The sequence below is a fragment of the Delphinapterus leucas genome, chromosome 12 (assembly GCF_059928025.1).
Source record: "Delphinapterus leucas isolate spDelLeu-1000000601 "Yukka" chromosome 12, BTC_Dleu_Yukka2, whole genome shotgun sequence".
Classification (NCBI taxonomy): domain Eukaryota; kingdom Metazoa; phylum Chordata; class Mammalia; order Artiodactyla; family Monodontidae; genus Delphinapterus; species Delphinapterus leucas.
The window spans coordinates 6718669-6742013 of NC_143140.1; the positions used below are offsets into that span (position 1 = coordinate 6718669).

The window sequence follows — 23345 nt, forward strand, 5'->3', positions numbered from 1 at the left end:
AACTAAACCCTTATTAGTAAGTTAGAAAGTGAACAGATAATGCCTCCAGTTTAGTGAGAAAATAGTCATGTAAGAGTATTACTTGGAAATGGAGAAGAATTCAAAATAACAATAGTTGGACCTCCCTGGTGGCGCAGTGGTTAAGAATCTGCCTGCCAAGGCAGGGGACACGGGTTCGAGCCCTGGTCCGGGAAGATCCCACATGCTGCGGAGCAGCGAAGCCCGTGCACCACAACTACGGAGCCTACGCTCTAGAGCCTGCGAACCACAACTACTGAGCCCACGTGTCACAACTACTGAAGCCCGCGTGCCTAGATCCTGTGTTCCATAACAAGAGAAGCCACCGCAATGAAGAGTAGCCCCTGCTCACCGCAACTAGAGAAAGACTGCACGCAGCAACGAAGACCCAACACAGCCAAAAATAAATAAATAGTAATAAAAAAAATAAATAAAAAATAACAATATTGACATAAACCTCATGAAAAAGGAAATCCAGACAGCCAGTAAACACAGAAAAGTGTATGACTTCATTAAGTAATAAGAGAAAAGTGAGTCAAAACCAAGGAAACTACATGGCAATCAGATTGACAAATACATAAATAAAGTCTGGTAGTATCAGGTATTGTAGACCTGAAGTACTATGAGAATCTTCTACCCTGTTTATACTGAAGTATAAATCAACACAACTACTTTGGAAAGCATTTAGCACTCTCCGTCAACTGAAGGTATATAAATAGCCTGTGAGCCAGCAGCCCTCACCCCCGCCCTGTGTAAATACACCAGAATAACCGGTACAGCAGGATTCCTGTCCATGATTTGCATTAGCACAAACTGAAAACAAACCAAATGTCCATTAAGAGTCAAAAATTAAATAAATTTTGTGTATTCGTACAGTGGGAAAACTATCCAGCAATAAAATTGAATGAACTAGAGCTACAGGCAGCAATGTGGATGAATTTTTTAAAGCAACGTTGAGAGAAAGAAATAAGATAGAAAAGACTTCATATACTATGATCCTCTACATAAAGTTAGATGTTGACAAAGCTAAACTCTTTTGTTAGGGATGCATGCAGGTTAAAGGAAATGATTGTCAAGAAGTGAGGATGGTGTTTAACCTGGAAGAGGGAAGGAGCTTGTGATGAGAAAAGGATATGGGGCGGGGTTTGAGATGCTGACAAGTATCAATACTTTCAGATTCGAGTAGTGTTTATGTAAGTATTCTCTTTTTATTTGTCACATTGACAGTTTTGTTCTGTGCACTTCTCAGTACACATATCGTATTTTACAATTAAAAACCTGCGTAAAGAATCGGTCACTTCTTGAGTGCTGGATGTGGGAGTGGGATGAGACCATTTCATTTTAAGCCCTTCACTACTGTTTGCATTCGCATGTTCATTCATTCAGCATTAATTGAACATATTCTATGTACCAAGCACTCTTCTAATTTTATATGTGTTTTAACTCATGTAATCCTCACAAGAGCTCTGTGATATGGGAGCTTATCTCCATTTTATAGATGAGGAAGTTGAGGCCTAGAGTTATAGAACTTGTCCAAGGTTATATAGCTAATGGGTAGTGCCAGGCCCATTTGCCTCAGAGAATCTGAATTTTTACAATATAACCTAAAAGAGAAATTTAATTACTAATTATAAGCAAAAATATTGCACATTAAAGAAGATGACAAGTTTTCATCTATCCAGTTAGAGAAAAACACAGTCTGTCTTTCACACACGTACATCTTGTATTGGCAGGGATTTTCCTTATTAAGCAATTATTTATTGACCGTCTACGTTGTGCTAGGCACAGGTGCTGGGGATAAACACTTAATAAAATACACCCCCTATCTTCAAATAACTTGCACTCTAAGTGAGGAAGTAAGCCAACAGTTATAGTAGAGGTTATATACCAAGTGATACATCACTGATGGCAGTGTAAAATCTCAGAAATCTTTTGGAAAGAAGTTTGGAGACAGGTACCTCAGAGCCTTAAAAATGTTCATTTGCTTTGATCTCAAACTCATTTTTATGGATTTATTGTAAGAACGTTATTCTCAATATGGAAAAAAGCTTTCATGCATAAAAACGGTTATTGTCTGATAATATTGAAAAGTTGGAAAGAATTTAAATGTGTAAAATGGTTAACCAGTAAACCCACTCAGTGGAATATTTTGTAGCCCACAAAAAAAAATCAAGGTTATGAATCCCCTGATTATATGAGAAATGATTGATTTCAATGTTAAATGGAGAAAAGTTGAACATAAAATTTGATATCCAATATGATGGAAGCTTTGTCCCAGAAAAATCACCCTAGCCGGTGTACAGAAGGGAGGAAGGAGAGCAGATGACAGGAAGGAAAATTATTCCAAAGCCTTATCAATAGTCTTACTTAAGTAATAGAATATCAAGCAAATTTACTTTCTAACTTTTTTGGTTCCATATTTCCATGTAAGGGACATGAATTATGAATACTTTGTTGGAGGAGGATACACTTTTTCACAAAAATTTAACACTTCTAACACAATTAGAAGATTGATTAAACCATCATATTAAAAGTAGAGGAATTTTGCATTTTTTTTCCTTTTTCCCCATTGAAAACTTGACTGGCTTTAGTAATGAAACATTAAAGAATTTGAAGTTCTTAGACTCTCAATTTTTTAAACATGTTCTGAATATAAAAATATATGTTCATTGAGCAAATGTTTGTAAACAATGAACAGCTTCTCGAAGGAAACAGAAGCCACCTCTGCGTGTACACACACCTAATCTGCTGTTCTGTCTTAAAAAAGTATCAAAAATATTTTGCCATGTCACTAAATACTCTTCTACATCAGAGAATTTGATTAAGCTTATGCATCATCTCCCAGGAAAAACGCACAGATATATTATGTATGTAGAACTCCTGAAGCCCATTCATTAACTCTGGTTGAGACCTCTTGTCATTCTTTTCTTAGTGGCTTCATAGCGCATTCCTTCAGACGGTGAGCTGTTTTTCTTTAAACCAGTCCCAATTTGGAGGCTCTTAGCTTTCTTCTAGGGTTTGGTTGTAAACAGTCTTATGACATCATGTTGGTAGATAAATCTTTGCCCACATCTTTGATTTCCTTAGGGTAAACTCCTGATGTAGGATTATTGTTAGGTACCAAGAGTTACTCTCCAGAAAGTGATACCAGTTCCTCTCCCAATGATGGCATATAATAGAGTTCCTCATTCTTTAAGTGATTGTTCAAAGCAGTTAAAAGGTATAAATATACCGTACTGTTTTCATAAGTATAGGAATTCTGATTGTTTATCGCTGCATAAGAAACCACCCCGAAACAGTGGCCTAAAACAATGACAGTCATTTATTTTGTTCACGAACCTGGAGGTTGAGTAGGATATTGATTCTTTTACTACACTCTTACTGACTGAAAACAATACCTATTTGACTAGCTCACAGTTCTGCAGGTCAGAAGTCCAGGCACAGCGTGACTGGGTTTCCTGCTCAGATACACACGAGAACATGTGAGTTCCCTCCTGAGAGTGTTGAAGCACGTGAAATTTAAGTGTAAGACATTGAGCCCCAAACGCTGGATGTTCACCATAGTTTGTGTGGGTCACAGAGCTGAAATCAAGATGTCAGTCTGGCTGTGTTAGCATCCAGAGGCTCTGGGAAAGAATGGCTCCAAGATTCTTCGGCTTGTTGGCATAATTCAGATTCTGCAGTTGCAGGACAGAGGTCCCCATTTCCTTGCTGGCTGTCATTCGGGGGACAGTCTCAGCTCCTAGAGGCCTCTCACTTGCCTTCCCTGCAACAGCATTGGACTTATTCAGAGCCAGCAATGGAGAGTCTCCCTCTTGTCCCTTTTGTACTTCCATTCAGGAAGAGTTCAGGTCCTTTTCATGGGGTGCCTGAGTAGGTCACATCCACCTAGAATAATCTCCCTATCTTAAAAAAAATCAACTGATTTTGAACCTTAATTCCGTCTGCAAAATCCCTTCACTGCAGCACCTAGATTTAGAGTTTGATTGGATAAGTGGAAGGTTTGTGTACTTCAGTAAGTAGGAGTCTTAGGGGCTCTGTTAGAATTCTGCCTATTGCAAGCAGTGTCCCCACTTCACGGACCGAAGTGTCTTATTTCCTGAAACTCCTAAGGGAGTTTATCAGTGTTCATTTTATTTCAGTGACCTTGGTGAATGGGAAGACTACCACCTCCGTGAGCAGGAATGGCACCCAGCTTCCTGAGTCCACAGTGTGGCTCTGCTACTTAGTGGTGTGACCTTGGCTGTGCTGCTCTACTTACTCTACTTCTCTGCCTCTGTTTCCCTCATCTGTAAAATAACATGGAGTTAGTGATTGTTCTTTCCTCGTACGGTTTGTTTTTTAAATAAATTTATTTTATTTATCTGTTTTTGGCTGCGCTGGGTGTTTGATACTGCTCTCGGACTTTCTCTACTTGTGTCGAGCGGGGGCTACTCTTCGTAGTGGTGTGCGGGCTTCTCATTGCGGTGGTTTCTCTTGTTGCGGAGCACGGGCTCTAGGCGCGCAGGCTTCAGTAGTTGTGGCACGCGGGCTCAGTAGTTGTGACTCGGGGGCTCTAGAGCGTAGGTTCAGTAGTCGCGGCGCACGGGCTTAGTTGCTCCGAGGCACGTGGGTTCTCTCCGGACCAGGGCTCGAACCCGTGTCCCCTGCACTGGCAGGCAGATTCTTAACCACTGCGCCATCAGGGAAGCCCCCTCTTAGGGTTTTGATGATTAGATTTAATGCCCAGGGAACTCCAGGAACAGTGCTTGACTGTAAATTGCTTTAAAAGTGATTACTTTTGGAGCTTCCCTCCCTGGTGGTGCAGTGGTTGAGAGTCCGCCTGCCTGCCGATGCAGGGGACACGGGTTCGTGCCCGATCCGGGGAAGATCTCACTTGCCGCGGAGTGGCTGGGCCCGTCAGCCATGGCCGCTGAGCCTGCGCGTCTGGAGCCTGTGCTCCGCAATGGGAGAGGCCACAACAGTGAGAGGCCCGTGTACCGCAACAAAAAAAAATAAAGTGATTACTTTAAAAAAAAATGCTTTTGAATCTGCAGTTATGCAATTCAGGTGTGTTAAGCATGTTCATTAATAGGAGTTCCTACTATAAAGAGACCCACAAATAAAAATAGAACTTTTCTTTCTTGTTCTTAACTATTTATTTCTGACTTGCTATGTTATACGCATATGCCTTTTATGGTGGGCTGCCACAAATTTATGTTGGAAAAAGTGGAATTTAAATAAATCTTTACTATGCTAATTTGATAGATTTTGATAATTCATTTCACTAGCATGGTATGATATTACCAGTAGCAGACTAAAATCTGAGTTCACTTCTGGCTCTGCCCCTAAATCCTGATGAGTCCTATAGCTGGAAAGGCTTTTGGATATTATACTACGAATTAGTTATAACATTTACTCTGTTTGTTTAGGAAAAACTGGAGGAGTGCCTAAAGCAGTTAAAGGAGGAAAGAGTAATAAGACTTAAGGCTGATAAATGAGTCAATGAAGTAAACAATTTCTTATACTTTTGGGAGTGTTTTGGTTTTATTTCGATTTGATTTTAATCCATATACACATAGTTTGTAAACTTTAAAACTGTAATATGTTGCAAATTGGTTGTATCATACGGACTTTTGCATTTACTGGTATTTAGTGATCATATGATCTATATTCCAGAAAGCATGTTTTTAAAAATATGAAAATCTCGTTGTGTGTGTGTGTGTGTGTGTGTGTGTGTGTGCGCACGCGTGCACGTGCTTTATGACATTAGCTTATGATCTGTTCATGATTCTTTGATTCAAGAAAGCACTTTTTGTGCATATACTATATATACAGTAGCATAAAAGACATGATGAGACTCTCCTGGCAATGAATTAGGAAAGTGAATCATTTAAATAAATTTAAGATATTGGAAAACTTCTAAGAATGCAATGAAAGATAAAAATATATACTATAAGAATTACATTAGGTAATGTGCATGAAAGCAGGGCATAATCTAAAAAGTTCTAAATATACTTTATCAGAGGTTGAGCATAGGGAGGAATTTTTCAAAGTGCATATCCACTGGATTGGCGGACACTCATTCAACAAATGGTGAGCACCTGCTTATATAAGGCAAAAGGGGCATCATGAACATAACAGCCTTTCTGAGAAATACTGGAGTTGAGCTTATAGGGGGTTTTAAGTGCATAGGTGATGAGCGGAAGGGGAAGAGTGCACGGGAGTGAATATTTTGAAGGAGCCAAAGAAAACATTGGTGATCGTACATTTAAGGGTTGGGTATGATTTAGGACTTTTAAACGTAAGCATTAGATATTTTGTTCACTAAAGTTAATTCTTAACATTCAGCAGAGTTGTAATGTTTTGTTCAGATCAGATTCTATAATTCACTTTCTAATTTAAGGGAAACTTAAAGCAGGTAATTTTCTGATGTGGAATGAGGCTCCATTATGAATTGAACCAGTTAGAAATGTGATCTTTTGTGAAAGATCATTAATAAAACGATAACTTTGGTTTATTTATATACCACCTAAGCGTTATATAGGAAACTTTGTTGGGTGCCTGGGGGTTTTGGTTATTATGTGATAATGGTCTCTGTCTTTACTGGTGGAGAGTTAGGTTAATTACAGATTAATTACATTTTGAGTGTTTCAGTTTTGTTCCTTGAAACTAGGCAAGACTACTTTTGATGACAATGAGAAAAAAATCATGTCAGACATTTTCCATCTTCTTTTATAGCTGGAACATGAAAATGCCCAGTTAAGAAATGTAAATTTCTCTTTGTCTGAAGCCCTTCATGTCCACAAGCATGATCCTGGATGATGAAGGTGTTTTGGGCAGCATTGAGAATTCTTTTCAGAAGTTCCATGCTTTCTTGGATCTCCTTAAAGATGCTGGGTTAGTTCATTTCTCTTCATGGCGTTCTTCTCTTTGCGACTATAATGGTAGTTTGCTGAGGAACTGGAGCAATTTTCATCACTTACGTGGCCGTATTTAGCCAAATTTAGTGTAATTATAGGTAATATAGTTGACGTTTTAAAAGGAGGAATTAAATTTTTTAAGAAATGCAAATAGGGGAGCCTGCTTTGGTAGAGTGGGGAGCCCATTATAAAAGAGTAACCTGTAGACAGAGTAATTAGTAGGTACAGTTTTTTGTAAAGACTAAATTGAAAGCAGTTTTCATTGAAAATATTCGGGAATGGATAAGAATTTTCCTATCTTCCATTTACTTTGCTTGTTTGATAAGTTTGAATTAAAGTTATTTTTGTCTTAGACATAAAAATTATTATTAATCTGCAGGGAAGATATAGGTCAGTGGTTCTCAACCGTGAGCAATTTTGCTGAAAGAGGGAAGTGGAGATTGATAGTTGATGGAGTGGTGTTTTGTCAGTGAATGAGTTGGTGTTGGGAAGGAAGGAACAAACACATTCTTGGAAACTGGAGGAAAGGTGGTAAAGAAGTGTGGGAATGGAGGTGTGACTGGCAGTGGACGGGGTGCATGGTACATGTTGAAGCTGCTAGTGAGACAGTGGGATGTCTCCTAGAGGATGAATCTGGAAAGGGCTGAGAATTTGGGGGAGAGAGAGGCTTGTAGTATGGAGTAGGATGTTGGCTTTTAAGATTTTAGAAGTATTTCATGATTGTAGGTCTGGGGAAATCTAAACTGCTCTTCTGTGATTGTAATAACCTTTGTCTTTTCTCCTTTCCTCCTCTGGTCCAGGCTTGGGCAGCTGGCCACAATGGCTGGTATAGATCAGTCAGATTTTCATTGACTAGGTCGTCCCCAGATGAATTCTACTGTTAGTAGTCCACCTAAAGAAGAAAAGAAGGCACTTGAAGAAGAAAAATCAGAATCAAAGCAGAGTGCCCCAGGACCAACGCAAAATCTCCAAGTAAGTGGAGAGGACAGCACTTAAGGATTCTAAGAGTGATTAGCAAAAAGGAAATGACCAAGTCAGAGAGAAAATAATAATGGTCAGTCTCTAATAGTTCACATGCTCGGGAGCTAGAAGACTCTGGAGTCCTCTCCAAATCTGAGATTAGTGAATGTGGGCCTGTTTCATGATACTGTATTGTTGTACATAAGAAAACTGGAAGTTCTTTAGAAAATGTATGAGTTAAAGCAAACTCTCCTTAATGAAGAAAGAAAACATTACAGAAAATATTCCAAATTTAAAATTGTATAAATGTCTGTTCTATTCATATTTTATCTAGGTTTCTATTTGTATGCAGTCAGCTTAACAATGAAGGAACACTAATGGAGGTACACGTACTGATATAATTTTTAAAATAAGTAATCTTGACATAGCTGATACGTAAGATATTACAGTGACTCACCTGGTCATGGGAACGGGAGGGGAAACCTGTCAGCTTTTCCTCCAGCCTCACTTGGAGCCCCCTTCGCCCAGCTCAGCCAATCTCAGACTGGTCTTGGGAACTGACTGGTCTTGGGAACTGGTCTTGGGAACTGACAGTCTGGTCACAAACTATATTATATACTGTTTACATGTGCCTGGAGGATAGCAAAGAAATTAATTTTGTAGCAGACATAGCCTTGGATATAGCTAGGTTAAGCTGAGAATCACTTGGCAGGATATAATTAGAGAAAAACTGGCTCTGAAATCTTCTGAATAATCAATTGACTGTGTTAACAATAAGATCACAGAGTAACACTGAAGTTTTGAACTCTACTTTTGAATGGTTGGCTTTGTTCATCACTGAATTTTTGTCTTGTCTTTTGTCTTTCCCTCCAGTTTCAGAAAATTACTGGTGATGCTGGGATTCCTTTGCCTGTCGACACCTTCCATGTCCCAGTCTCTACTCAGGAGGCCTTAGAGACTCCAAAGACAACCTGGGGGTCGCAGTCACAGAGCAGCGGCAGGAGTCTTTTGAAGATTTCATTGCTAGAACATGTTCTCCTTCAGCAGACGTCATTTCTGGAACTGGAAGTCAAAGAAAAGAAGAGGAATTACCTAGAAATACCAGGTCTTCCTCAGAGAAAATGACCAGAGCATAATATACCAAAAACTACTCTGCTAAGAAACAACCTGGGAAGGACCTGCATTCCTGCTCTGACTCACCTGTAAAGCAGAAAAGCAAAGGAATTGGGCAAAATAATTCTTTGCTTAATGAACCAATTAGAAGTGAGTCTTCGAAAAAACACATTTCTGTTAAGAAAGAGAGTACAATAGTGACTGTTTCTTCAAAGACAAATAAAAGTAAACTCAGTCTACTAGAACATTCTGAAAGTGATACTCTTGGATCTGATTGTGAATTTCCAGAAAGCATCCATATTCCATCACGCCTAACATAGGTCTAAATCTTTTAAAATCTCTTAAAATTATGTTTTTGCCTTCAAATTTTAATAAATTACTTACGTTTTTATTATAGCATATGGTGTTTTAAAATACTTGACTGGAAGCCATTAGAGAAAGATTTGTCTATACTTTTTTATTTATAATGAAAGTTTTGGTGTATTTTTCCTTGTGACAGTTTGCACCATTCATTCAGCTAGTGTTTACTGAGGGCTTCATATGTACAGTACTTTTCTGGGTGCTATTGCTTTCAGCAGTGAACAAAATAAAGCTTTTACTCTCCTGGAACTGACACTCTGTGGTGGGAGAAAACATAAACAACAAAACAGGGTAAGGGGTAAAAAGAGATGGGAATAATAAATGGAATAGTTTTACCATTTGGTTAACTGTCAAACTATTATAAATCGTATGGCCAGAAGCCATTGACATATTTTAATTCACAATAACCAAAGAGCATCAAACAATTTACCAAGGCACTTAACCGTGTTTATGGATTACAGCAACACTATGAGGTAGGGAACTATTACCATCCCCATTTATAGATGAGGAGTCTGAGGAGACATTATGTGAGTTGCCCAGAATTACACAGCTGTAAGTAAGTGGGAAGCTGGGATGTGACCAGAACCCATGCTCTTTTTTTTTAATGTATGGACTTTATTATGTTTCATTTCTTTCTGATTTATGTGATTTTTTTAAAGATTTTTTTGATGTCAACTATTTTTAAAGTCTTTATGGAATTTGTTACAGTATTGCTTCTGTTTTATGTTTTGGTTTTTTGGTCGCAAGGCACGTAGGATCTTAGCTCCCCAACCAGGGATCGAACCCTCACCCGCTCCATTGGAAGGCGAAGTCTTAACCACCGGACCACTAGGGAAGTCCCCTTCTGTGGTGATTTTTATGGCAGTTTTTTTAAATTTTATTTTTTATTGACATATAGTAGAATTACAGTGTTGTGTTAATTACTGCTGCACAGAAAAGTGACTCATTTATACATTTATATACATTCTTTTTCATATTCTTTTCCATTACGGTTTATCACAGGATATTGAATATAGTTCCCTGTGCTATACAGTAGGACCTTTTGGGGTTTTTTTAAATACATCCACTTTTTAAAAAATAAATGTATTTATTTTATTTTTGGCTGTGTTGGGTCTTCATTGCTACACACGGGCTTTCTGTAGTTACGGTGAGTGGGGGCTACTCTTCTATGCGGTGTGCAGGCTTCTCATTTTGGTGGCTTCTCTTGTTGCAAAGCATGGGCTCTAGGTGCATGGAGTTCAGTAGTTGTGGCACACAGGCTTCAGTAGTTGTGACTCGCAGGCTCTAGAGCGCAGGCTCAGTAGTTGTGGCAAAATAGTCAATAATTTAATAATGAATGGAGAATTAAGGACTCTAGAGCTAACCTTTGGAGAAAAGTAAGAACAGAAAAGATAAGATTTGGAACACTCATTATCCCTGTTTTCATATAACAGGGTTTCTTGTCATCCAACTATTCGTTATCTACATCCTAATTTTAAGGTGTCTATAGATTCCAGCCCTTCTAAGTCAGCAAACTGATCATCCTGTTTCAGCAAATTACTCACTGATGGATTCATAACATAAACATAATACCGTATAATAGAAATAAAATTCAACTTTAAAGTGAAATTCTGAATTTTAAAGATATACTATCATGAAGCCATTGTAAATAATACCAGAGATCTGCTGGGTTAAACATACAAAGCCATTGATAAATGAGGATGTGTAGTTAACAATTTAAAAAAGAGATACAATAGAATAGAAGTAAAAGAAAAAACAATTGAGTATCAAATAACTAAGAGAAGGCCTTGGAAAACTGTTGAATTTTTACCAGAATTAGCCTGTTTGAGCTGCTAACATTGAACATGCAGTGAAGGACAGTTTACTGTCCCATAAACCAGTTTTGCTGAAATAATCACTCAAAACAAAATGTAATTCTTTTTTTTTAATTGTGGCACTTGTGCTTAATTAAAATTTAACCTAAATTTTACTGGCTATAAGAGAAAATATACTGGATTCGTTTATATAATATTTTGACATAAGTTTCAAATGAAAATTATTTTCAAATGTATTTTCAATTACTCTTCAGTCACTACAGATGATTTTAAGTATATGGATTTTTTTTTTCATGTACAAATCATCCTTGAAAAATAAGGATTCTTTTACTTGAGTAGGACTTATCTTAATCCAGAGATCAGATCTAGGTCCAATAGACAAAATTTTAAAACTTAAAATTTTCTAATAGTAAAAGGCACTTAAAAGGTTAAAACCTCCTAACAGACCAGCATTCTGACTATAGAATCAGCTGATTTATGGGTAATGAGCATTTTGTTATCAAAATACTCATCCACAGCTGAGTGAGCCTATAGCATGGATACATGGCAGATTTCTGTACCAGAAATTGGATGAGCTTGTGTGTGGATCTCCTTCCAAATGCTAAGATTTCAAGGGCTTAACTGAGACCAGAACAGCATTTTCCAAAGTTGCTAGAAACAGAGTCCTTTAAAATGTTCCACTGACAAAGGGTTGTAGAGCCAAATAAAGTTTAAAAACACTTCAGACCAAACTCTACTTAACAGTGAAATTCACAGAGCACATTATAGCTCATTCCACATCTCAAAAGTCCTGCAGTCACGACACATGTTTAAATTTACTGAACCCAGGATTTCTCAAGTTTATTTTACTACAAAATCCTTTTTCTTACTTTTTTTCCCTTTTTTGTTGACTTCATTCACTAATGTCCCATGGGAGCATAGGTGATATTCAAAATATTTAACAAACTTCAAGTGAAGGCGCTAAACAATCAGGAAGCTGTCTGACTAATTAGACTGACCCTAAAACTAGTGTTCTTTGGATCACTATTTAGAGGAAAAATCTGGTTTAAAACTGAGATCTTAATTGATAATCTAATGCCATCAATCTGCAAAGTTGCCTTAATTAGTAGGGTTTTTTCTTTCTTTTTTTTTGGTTACAGTTGCTGGACTTAAAGTGTAGCTGATATAATGTAAATCATTTCAAAAAGGTCAAATGTATGATGTCACATGTTCTCTAGCATCAAATCCATTTCACTAAGTCTAAAATAATCTCTTTGAAGAGACGCAATATTTTTTTAACCCTGGAAGGTTCGGTTCTAACCTTAAAATAACTTAAAGACACTTTTCAAAACTAAACTAAAAATTGAAAAAATAAATAATAAGTAGAAAAGGGCAAGAGCTAAAGTAAGAGACATTTTCACTGGCCATTAAAAAAATTCTCTTCTTAAATCTGATTTTTAAAAATTAATAGAAAAGACTGGCAATTAACTTATTTTCCCTGGTGACTACTGCCTGTTTGGGGTGATACAAACATTTACCTAGATAACTGTGCTTTAGGAGTAATAAGAATTATATTTTTGGTCTCTGTCCCAGTTTCTGCCACAGTTTCTAAAACCCTTGGGATTTCCTAAGTGATGAGATGATAATGGTGTCTTTTGTTATGTTAACAAGGTGATCTTTGGAAAGCACCTAAGGATGGGAGCGGGCAGCCTGTGGAGCCAACCTTGTGATTAGAGGTTGGAACTTTCAGTCCCACCCCCTTGCCCTCAGGGCAGGGAAGAGCCACTCAAGACTGAGCTCAATCGCCCATGGCCAATGAGTTATTCAGTCAGGCCTGTGTCCTGAAGCCTCCATAAACCCCCAAGGACAGGGTTCAGGGAGCTTCCCAGGTGGTGAGCACATGGAGATTTGGGGAGAGTGGGCTCCATGCTTTCTCCTCATACCTCGTCCTATACAAGTTTTCTATCTGGCTGTTGCTGAGTTTTATCATTTTATAATACACCGGTTAATCTAGTTAATAGAATATTTCTGTGAGTTCTATGAGTCACTTGGGCAAATTAATTAAAGCTAAGAAGGGGGTCGTTGGAACCTCTGATCTGTGGTACAAGGGTCAGAAGCACAGGTGACAACATATACTTGGTGACTGGCACCTGAAGTGTGTGTGTGCATTCCTGCTGGACTGAGCCCTTAACACGTGAGATCTGATGCTGTCTACAGGTAGATAGTGCCAGAATTGAGTTGAATTATAGGGCACCCAGCCGTTTGAGCACTGCTACGCTCTCTCATTGGAAATGGGGTGCTCAGGACCACTTAATGCTTTCCAGGCTCTGGCTTCTGTGAATTCATGACAACAGTAACCTCTGAAACATACACATGTACCTTTGCCACAAAAAACTTCTGATAGACACATAAGAAATTAATAAAAGTTGCTAAGAAAGGGGGTAAGGGACCTAACATTGGTTGGACGAGGGGGAAAAATATTCCAGAAGGAATTACTACTACTATCTATCTTTTGATAGTATGTGATTTTTAAATATGTGATCTCATTAGATTTTCCAAATACAAATAAACAATTATCATTTTTTTTAAAAAAAGGCTGAAGAAAATGTAGTTTTATATACTTCAGGAAAAAGAAAATTGAGGGAGGATTTAATTATAGTGTTCAGTAGGCCAAGAAATGTGAATAAAGAAAGAATTACTATAAAGGGGCCATAAAAATGATTTAGGAGACAAGACTTTAGGAGACACTTTCTGATAAGCAGAGCAGTAACTCTTGCCCATTTCCTTTGTTTTTGGCCACGAATGGTTAAAGGCTCCTGAGAGGGCTACAAGGGGACTAGTGTCCACATCAAGTGGATAGCTTAGATCCTGATACCAACTACTGGAAATTATCCAGGGCCCAGGAAAGAAGTGCTGGTAAGCTGCAGTTGCCAGCACAGTGCTTGGTAGATGTAAATATTTGTGTCTGCTAAATTAATGGTAAGACTATAATTCATAATATCTTGCACACAAACTAGATTGGTAAGTTTTCAGTGGATGACTTTATTACCATTCAGAACTCAGTTAGATGGAACAGTACTCCTCAATGACTGAGAAATCAATCTTCCTCAATCTTCATGTATCACCATCTGCAAACATTGCTCTCTGTCACAGATTACCTGCCTTCAGCTATGGATGAGACAGTGAGACGCATTTCATTCTCCTCTTCCTGGACACACAGAACAATGACCTTTTCTAACCTCCCTTGAAGCCAGGCAGAGGTCAAGTTTTTGCATTCTTGTTGAAAGGGTATGTCAGGCCTGGCCAGGAGGTATTATGCATGATTGCCCATGTTCCCTTCTGCTGTAGTTTAGGTAGTCATGCATTTAAGACAACACCTCAAGGTGGAGGGGGCATGGGTTCCTGATTCACTACTTGAAAGCAATCTGCTAAGAATGAACCACCTAATTCACACGGGTCTCTGACAAGAGAAATAAACATTTATTAAGTTAAGACACTTGGCTTTCAGGAGTGTTTGTCATACTACCTAGCACCAATTACCTTGAGTAATTCATTGCTAAACCTGTACACTGGTAATAACCACGGACTAGTGATGAGTCTACTTAATTCCAACCCTCTCCGTTTCTCATTGCTGATTTACTCTATACTCACCAGAAATTATTTTTCACAGGACTTCTTGATGACCATGTCAGTCTAGAATTATCCATAGTACCTCTATGTCTATCTCTTCCTCCAATTCAACTTCCCAGTAGGGGACTGGCATTACCCCTCTGTGTAGATACAACCATGGAGGATCAGGTCCTAACGAGATCATATCTAGAAGGGCCCTGTTCTGCAAGGTTAATGGTTTATTTTGCTATACCTTGGATTCATATGTTGATTTAAAATAAAAAGTGACATGATGTTTGAAGGTTGAAGCTGAGTGGCTGAACCAAATTTCTATAATCAAGTTAACATATATTTTCCCCCTGACTCTGTACTAGGTCATTCCTTAAAAATTATTTTTTCTATCCTATGAATCTATATGTTTACATGAGCATTAGTTATTATTCCCAACGTCTATGTTATGGACGGAAAATAGGATTCTTCTCGTGTCCCAACTCAAATCAAACAGTAAAGCATTGTTTACATTATACAAGGTTTACATTGCACAGGACTGTTTATATTCTACAAGGATCCTGAGGTCATGTCTAGACCCAATGGGGAAAAATGTCATAATAGATTAGTAAGGACTGTAATGAAGATGGAAGGGGAAAGTGGTGGCATATGTGCTAGGCATTTATTTCCCCAACTGAGGTCATTTCCTTGTCATGTATCACAATGCTAATGTAGTTGCTCATGTACTGCAATCCACTGCCCACCCATCCACTCATCTAACATTTTTGAGGACTTAATCTGTGCCAAGGACCCTACTCTGTGCCTGAAAGGCAAGTGAAAAGTACAACCCAGGTCTTTCCTGAAGGAGCACATAAAGGAAGACTGATCTCTGAATAGTAAGTGACACAAGATAATGGCTGAATGGGTGGTTGCTTTTATCATGTACTTGCAGGATAGAAAGCAGAGAGAAAAATAGCTCCAAAGAGTTGGACAGTTACATTATCATTGATTTTCGAGTGACCATCAATTAAAGGGCATGCTTAGCAGCTAGAAATGAGGACCTCATTAGATGACTACAAGAGCCAGACACTTTCAAAACTTTCCCCTAAACTCTCAGTTCCATTTTCATTTCATGAAGAGACAGCTTGGGAAGTCAGAGGTCACACTCTTGTATGTCCACAACAGGGATGATTTAAGGCACTGGTAAGCTCCTGCTGAGCTGCCACCTAAGGTCATACGACTGTGAATCATGGCGGGATATAATGACTTGGGCAACATTCTTTCCTGCAAATACGTACAAGATGGATGATGAATAGTATTGAAGTATAATATATGGCGCCGATCATGAATTTAAATTCCCTCAGAAATGGAGGAGAGACAATTAGCAAAGGGCATTCTTGACTTCGTTGAGCAGCAATGCCTCTCTGACTCCTGAGACACTCATTTTCAGCAGTCAGGCCACAAGATGTGTCTTCAATTTCTGCAAAATCTAGTTCTAGCTAGATTTTGGGAACTAATGGGAACATGATCTTAATGGATGTCTCATGTTTCTCATGCAGTGTGGCTGTGGAATTTTACGGGATGGAGTCAACAAAAAAGACAGGTCCTTTTTTACAGCATTCTTTATATCTGTTCAATCTTGTCACTACCATAGTATCCTACTAAAAGGACGTTTCAGGGACTGTGTGAGGCCTGGTACAGTGCGTTTTTATAGTCAGAGTGGGTCAGCGGATGGAGTATCACATGAGAGAAAACAAGAGGATGAGGTGCTATTCCTGGCTCCAGCTTCACCTCAGAGAATGAACTTGGCAGAAGCACTTAACCTCACTTTGAATCTTTGAACCTCAGTTTTCTCATCTGTGAAATGAGGAAAGAACATCTGCCCCTTTGCTCCCTCTCAGGATTGTTGGAGGATTAAACAGATCAGGGCTATAACCTGAAGTACAGTGAACTCATGAGGAAAAAAATTAGACATCACTTAACTGTATAATATTCTTTTTAATCATTACTAATTTCCAAAGGTGAAGAAAACCTTGTTTAAAAAAAATATGTAAGCTGATTGTTTTTCTGGAAACAAAATAAAGGCTCAACTAGCAACCCTGCATTATAAAAGAGAACCTGAAATGCACATTCCAAATCTACTTCGAGACAGAAAGACCCCCAAATTCCTTCCAGTTTCCTAAGATTTTTCCACTATAATTTTTTTTCGTTATTGTCTTCTTCATAAAATGTTAGTTATATTTTGGGGTTTTGCTATTGCATAGTTTAGCATATATAAGGAAATCGTCTTTCCAATTCACTAATAAAAAGGGAGTACAGGAGAGAAGGAAGAGAGGGAAGAAGGAAGGAATAAATAGAGAACAAACCCACGTGGCTAGAAGAAACTGACCTGAGAAGACAAAACAATTCATAATTTAAAATACTATATAATACAAATGAAGTTAAAGATGTGTTTGCCCAGAAGAGGACTGACTTGAAGTAAACTGATACGATTTTCTGGATAACACCCTGTATTTCCCTGCTTTAGTGAAACAGTCACTCATAGAAGAGCTCTATCTACAGGGAAATTATGAAAGAAATAATCTTCATTTCTCCATGATTCTTTAAAACCAAACTGGACTTTATTCCTTCTTATTTCTCTCTCAAACTCCACTCTTTGACATAGAAAATAGCATTCTGGAATGACTTAGAATTAGAGATCAGTCAATATTTCATGATTTTAAGGTTCTTCACTATGAACAATGTGAATTTGGACCCAATAATCCTAATCCTAGCTTTTTCTTTAGCTCTATAGTTCTATTAGGCCATGTTGTTAGAGCACTGTTTACACTTATTGCCAATAGTCTCTGGATTGGAGGTCAAACTGTTACTTACCTTCTTCAGCATACCCTTCAATGATTAAATGCCCCCAAGGACTTTTGAGAATCATTTTCATCTTGTAAATATTTTTAAATTGACATCTTAACTTTATAGTTGCTTCCCCTGTGAGGGAAAGAGACTAGGGTGATGGAGGGTTTTTGCTTCTTACTCTGTATTTTTTCAAGTACTTATTACTTTTTAAATTAAAATCAAGGAACCAGCACAAGAATGCTAGTAAGGTGTGAGTGAGATGTAATGCTTGGTGTGCATAAGGGTTCAATAGTCCACTGTGAGAGTGCAGCCTTTTGAACAACCTCAGTGATAAGTGGGAACCACTTGTCCAAGACTATTTTATTTAAGATGCAATACTCATTTCTATCCCCTTCAATACATTTTAAGTACCCCAAGCTAGAATAATGGGGCTAGAGGTGCAAGAAGAATATTATACCAAACAGGGGCAATATAAAAAAACATTACAATCAAATTTTCCTTATTAAAAATATGTCAAAAACCTAAATACACTATTATTCCACGGAGTTTTAAGATATATTAAAAACATTGTGATAGGATGTTTCAAAAATTATGGTACAATCCCCTTCTGACACCCTCATTCCTGAGTCACCACTTCAGCAGGACTGCGCTTTGGCATACGCAACCCACATGATGAGACAATAGCAAAAGAGCTTGATGGCTCAGTTGCCGAGGACTAGCCCACTAGGTTCTGAAGACAAGTGGACCAGGTGCTCCCACTGTCCATGCCAACCACCAAACCTGTGAGTGAGGCTGTCTCAGACCAGCTCTCACTCAGCTGATCCATCAGTTGACTAAAACTGCATGAAGGAGCCCAGATAAAACCAAAAGTAAACACTACCCAGATGAATCCAGTCCCAAATTGCCAAGTAACTGCTATTTTAAGCCACTAAGTTTTTTGTTGTTGTTGTTTTGTTTTTTATATCTTTACTGGAGTATAATTTCTTTACAACGGTGTGTTAGTTTCTGCTTTATAACAAAGTGAATCAGTTATACATATACATATGTTCCCATATCTCTTCCCTCTTGTGTCTCCCTCCCTCCCACCCTCCCTATCCCACCCCTCTAGGTGGTCACAAAGCACCGAGCTGATCTCCCTAAGCCACTAAGTTGTGAGGTGGTTTGTAATACAGCAAAAGCTAATCTATACTCTAATACGATTTGGTCAAGTGGGTTTATCCTTGAGAATGCAAGGTTGGTTCAGTATCGGCCAATCAATTCATGTGATTCACTGTATTAGTTAAAAAAAAGGAGAAAATCATATCATTCTTTTTAGATAGAGGAGATAAAAAGCATCCCATGAGGTTCAAAATCTATTGGGTAGGGTAAATTTTATAAAACTAGATCCAAATAATAACTATCTTTCCTTGATAAAGGCTATACACCAAAAATACATGGCACATGTCTACACTAACAAAAATTATTATACTACTAATTTTTTTAAAAACTTAGCATTTCCTTTAAGGAGAGAATTGAGATAAAGATTTCTAACATTACTGGTCTATTGGAACTGACCTTTTTGGAGCTGTGTATTGAGAGAAATAGAAAGAGAGAGAAGGTTTAGAAGAATATAGATAAAAATGTCATATTTATAGATTGTTTTGATTATGTATTTCATTGGAAACAAAGGGAAATCAATAAGCTATTAAATCTAAGAAAAGAGCTCAACATAGGGGCTGGAAAAAAATTAATACACCAAAATCAATTGTGTTCCTCCATAGCATCAATATCTAGATACAACACAAGATGAATTTACCATAGTAACAAAACCTATAGAGAGTATGGGGTTTCACCTAATAAATTATGCAGAAAATCTTCATAATGAAAACTTTATTAGAGGACACATGAGTAAAAGAAATATATATCACAGGTATGGATGAGATGACTTGCTATAAAAATATAAATGTCCTTATATTAATCTATAAAATTAAATGCAACTGTAATAAAAGGCCAAGCTTTTTTTTTTTTTTTTTTGAGGGACAGCATAAAAAAGTGATTCTAAAACGTATCCGGGGGACTTCCCTGGTGGCGCAGTGGTTGAGAATCTGCCTGCCAATGGAGGGAACATGGGTTCAATCCCTGGTCCAGGAAGATCCCACATGCCACGGAGCAACTAAGCTGGTGCACCACAACTGCTGAGCCTGCACTCTAGAGCCCACGAACCACAACTACTGAAGCCCACGAGCCTGAAGCCTGTGCTCCGCAACAAGGGAAGCCACTGCAATGAGAAGCCTGTGCACCACAACAAAGAGTAGCCTCCTGCCCCACCCCTCGCTGCAACTAGACAAAGCTCACACGCAGCAATGAAGACCTAATGCAGCCAAAAGAAAAAAAAAGAAAAAAAAAGAGCAGATTGCTCTATCTCCTATACAAAATTAAAATAAAATAAAATAAAATAAAATGTATCTGGAAGAATAAAGTTCTCCATATAGCTAAGGTAGTTTTGAAAAATAAGCTCAAAATGGAGAATGTGCCCTATACATTAAGATGTATTGGGAAGTCATGATGGATAAGAACTGTGTGATGCCCTTGGAAGAAATGGCAAACAAGAAAACAAATCAAACAGGTGGCCTAGAAATAGAGCTATATACAGATAGGAAGTTGGCACATGAAAGAGATGGAATCATAGTCCAATGGAGGAAGCTGAATTACAGCTTTTGGGGAAACAGTCTCATTTTGAAAAGAGATATGAGACTGGATCTTAACCTAGTGATATCACTTATGTTGTACCCAGTCCTATATAGCTCACCTAATCTTCACAAAAAAATCCACAAGGCATAAACTATTATCCTCATTTTACAGGTGGAAAAACCGAGGTATGAGAGATAAAATGACTAGCCTAAGAAGTACATGGTGGAGCTGGAACTTAAACCCCACAGAAATCATTCTATTAACCATTATGTTATATAATTCCACCTAATGTACAAAACTAAAATACAATAGTTTTAATATCTAAATGTGAAAAATAAAATCTAGAGAGAATAAAAGAAATTGCTAGGTAGTATATTTGTGATTTCAGGGTAAGAGATGAAATAGATCTTTGAAAAATAAAGAAGCATACATTGTATGAAGCAAAAGTGATGAATTTAACTATATTAAAATTATAAATTTATTAATATAAAAAATCTGATTTAAAAAAATGGGCAGAAGAGCTGAATAGACATTTTTCCAAAGAAAACATACAGATGGCCAACAGGCACATGAAAAGATGCTCAACATCACTAGCCATCAGGGAAATGCAAATCAAAACCACAATGAGAGATCACCTCACACATGTCAGAATGGCTATCATAAAAAAGAACAAAACTAACAAGCCTTGGCGAGGATGTGGAGAAAAGGGAACCCTGGTACACTGTTGGTGGGAATGTTAACTGATGTAGCCACTAGAGGGGTGGGATAGGGAGGGTGGTTACACAAGAGGAAGAAGATATGGGGACATATGTATATGTATAGCTGACTCACTTTGTTATAAAGCAGAAACTAACACACCATTGTAAAGCAACTATACTCCAATAAAGATGTTAATAAAAACAAAAACAAAACAGAACAACCATATAATCCAGTAATTCCACTCCTGGGTATATATCTGAAGAAAACAGAAACACTGATTTGAAAAGATGCATGCACCCACATCCAGTGTTTATAACAGCGTTGTTTACAATAGCCAAGATATGGAAGCAACCTAAGTGTCCATCAACAGATGAATGAATAAAGAATACGTGCCATATATACACAATGGAACACTGCTCAGCCATAAAAAATGATTAAATTGTGCCATTTGCAACAACATAGATGGACCTGGAGGGTATTATGCTTAGTGAAATAAGTCAGACAAAGACAAATACTGTAATGATATCACTTATAAGTAGAATCTAAAAAATAAGACAAATGAATGAATACAACAAAACAAACAGATTCACAGATATAGAAAACAATCTAGTGGTTACCAGTGGGGAGAGGGAAGCGAGAGGGGCAAGATACAGACTGGGAATTAGGAAGTGCAGACAACTATGTATAAAATAAATGAGATAAAAGGATATATTGTAGGGCATGGGGAATATAGCCAATATTTTATAATAACTTTCAATGGAGCATAATCTATAAAAATATTGAAACACCATGTTGTACACCTGAAATTAACATAATACTGTAAATCAATTATACTTTAATAAAAAATTAGAATTTTATGTACAATAAAGGATACCAAAGTCAGACTGAAAAACAGTTGATGGGTAGAAGACATATACATTATCTAAAACCCAATAAAGGACTCAAAATCTGAATACAAAAACTTTTACATCTCGAAAGACACAGAACACTCAATAGAAAAATGAGTGAAGGTCATGATAGGCAATTCATAGAATGGAAAACATGAATAGCAAGAAAGTATATGAAGACCTAACTTTTCTAGAATCAGAGCAATGCAGAATTAAAACATCTTACTTCATATGAATCCATACATGCCAAATTTCCAGAAGTTAAAATGCAAATTATGCTGTGGAGCAACTACGCCTGCGCACCACAACTACTGAGCCTGCGCTCTAGAGCCTGGGAGCCACAACTACTGAGCCCACGCGCCTAGAGCCTGTGCTCTGCAACAAGAGAAGCTACTGCAATGAGAAGCCTGCGCACCGCAACGAAGAGTAGACCCCTCTCGCTGCAACTAGAGAGAGCCTGAGTGTAGCAACGAAGACCCAATGCAGCCAAAAATAAATAAATTGATTACTTTTAAAAAATGCAGATTAACAGCATGTGGTGACAAAGGATATGGCAAGAGAGAAATTCCAAGTATTGCTGGTGAGGGGAAAATGGTACAGCTATTCTGGGGAGGAATCTGTGAAATAAGGCATGTATATGACTTCTACCTCAGCCATTCCACGGCTGCACTGTTACTCTGCACTGTTACTCAAGGGGACATGTGGAAAGAGTGTATTAATGCTTTATGGTGGACATAAAGTGTTGAAAATAGCCTAAGTATGTATCACCAGGGTAATGGATAAGCAGAACATGGTATTAACATATGGTGGAATATTAGACAGTGGCCAGAAGCAATCATTTCTATGAAGCAACATAGACAAATTTTAAAACAATAATTTTGTGTAGAAAAAATAAAAGAATAGGATGTGATTTTTAGTCGATACTAGTTTTGCAAAAATTAGAAAATACAAGACAATTCGGTATTTCAAATATATACATATGTTTAAAATAACTATGAAAGGTGAGTTGGGAAATTACATATTAAATGGCCCAAATGGTGCTATATAGGGGAAAATAAAGGAAATAAATCTGGCGGAGGAACCTCAGGGCCAAAACCAATCTTAAAAGTATTAGAAAATTGAGTGACCATACACACTGATGATAGAGTGACATGAACTGAGGCATATGGTCCCTTTTGAGTAAATGCCTTAAATACAAACTAAAAAAATAATGTCATAAGATTTACAAGCACTATAAAAATATTTAGCATTATTGCAGTAGATAGTAGAAATATATAACCTTTCAACTTAAATAAAAACAAGACTGATGAAATATCATCTTTGTTCCCATGTCATCCATGCTAAGGAAGAAATAATAAATCAGCTTTTAAGATAGAATTTTTTACAATGAGAGATTAAAAAAACAAAGAAAAAGAAACCCTGTTTATCCCATGAAGGGAGAAAAAAACAATTTGAAAAGTCAGAGTAGAACTCTCTGAGGACAATATTTAACATCA

The 23345-nt window shown here is 37.6% G+C and overlaps 1 long non-coding RNA gene and 1 pseudogene across 1 annotated transcript in view; one reads left to right on the top strand and one right to left on the bottom strand.

Annotated features, from left to right (window-relative positions):
• The window catches only part of LOC149747823 (uncharacterized), a 75234-nt gene that overhangs the window by 20564 nt on the left and 31325 nt on the right, over positions 1 to 23345 (bottom strand). The gene's annotated exons all lie outside the window — the stretch shown is intronic.
• On the top strand, positions 8688 to 10095 carry LOC149747824 (centrosomal protein of 78 kDa pseudogene; annotated as a pseudogene).